Genomic DNA, 1347 nt, shown 5'->3' on the forward strand with positions numbered 1-1347 from the left:
GTAACCAACCTTTAAGGGCTTAAAAGATTCCTACTCTGAAAAGGAGTTCATGACTGTGGAGAGATAGGTGGAAATATGGCCCCTTGGCATCCACAGGGGATTGGTTCCAGGACACCCCGCATAGACAGCAAAATCCTCGGATGCTCAAGTCCCCTACATAAAATGCCCCAGTACAGTCGGCTCTCTGTATCCACAGGTTCCACATCCACGGATATGCAGGGACCCCTGTATATTGGTTTATACGTAAGGTCATAACAAAGTAATCTCAAATTGTGGTTTCTTCCACTAAAAATTTTCTTTTCAGTACTATGGAAATCATATTAAAATATGACATTAAAAAATGAAAACAAAAATACCTCACCTCCCTTTGCTGCATCTACTGCAAGAATGAAGACAGTTATCAACAATCAGACTGTCAACATTCTGGAAATGTCAACATCACCCTGAAGGGATGCATAGTTACTGTGAAGGGCCCCAGAGGAACCCTGCGGAGGGACTTCAATCACATCAATGTAGATCTCAGTCGCCTTGGAAGGAAAAAGAAGAGGCTCTGGGTTGACGTACGGTGGGGAAACAAAGGACTGGCCACGATGGGCACTATCTGTAGTTGTGTAAAGAACATGAGCGAGGGCGTTACACTGGGGGTCATTACAAGGTGAAGTCTATGTGTGCTCACCTCCCCATCAATATCTTCATTCAGAATGGGTCTCTCTTTGAACTCTAAAATATCCTGGGTGGAAAAAACATCCACAGGGTATCTCAAGCCCAGAAAGATGAGTTAATTCTTGAAGGAAACTATACTGAACTTGTGTCAAATTCAGCTGCTTTGATTTAGCAAGTCACAATAGTTAAAAATATCAGAAAAATTGGGGGAATGATATCTATGCCTTTTAAAAAGGAATAGTTCAGCAGACTGATGAATAAGATCTAAAAGTTGTCCAGCTATGGAAACAAGATGTTGGATAATTCCTAAGACCTGTTTGTGATATTTTAAAGATGCAATAAATACCCTCTATTTTGGGAAGGGGGGTGGGGCACTGGACACTTCACTAACTAGTTAAATTAGCTAACTTTTCCTTCCTTCTACACATTTTCATTTAACAGATTCTCTAGTGCTTACCTTTTACCAAGTACTATTCAATTCTGGGAATAAGGAAATTAAAGACAGTACTTCTGTCATAAAGGCATGCAAAGTTAACTGGGGGAAACCAAAATGTCAATGGCATGACCAGAGTAGCACTTCCAGTAATAAAGGTTACTTAGAAAGCACATGGGAGGGGTACCAGGCCAGCCTGGGAAGTTCCAGGAAGGCTAATTGAAGAAGGTGACACTTGAGATGAGGATAAA

General features: G+C 41.3%; 1 pseudogene; it reads left to right on the plus strand.

The window, feature by feature from the left end:
• Nucleotides 1-387: 387 nt before the first annotated feature.
• LOC103089694 (60S ribosomal protein L9 pseudogene) lies at nucleotides 388-924 on the plus strand (annotated as a pseudogene).
• The last annotated feature ends 423 nt before the right edge of the window (nucleotides 925-1347 follow it).

The sequence above is a fragment of the Lipotes vexillifer genome, unplaced genomic scaffold (assembly GCF_000442215.2).
Source record: "Lipotes vexillifer unplaced genomic scaffold, Lipotes_vexillifer_v1.1 scaffold197, whole genome shotgun sequence".
Classification (NCBI taxonomy): Eukaryota; Metazoa; Chordata; class Mammalia; order Artiodactyla; family Lipotidae; genus Lipotes; species Lipotes vexillifer.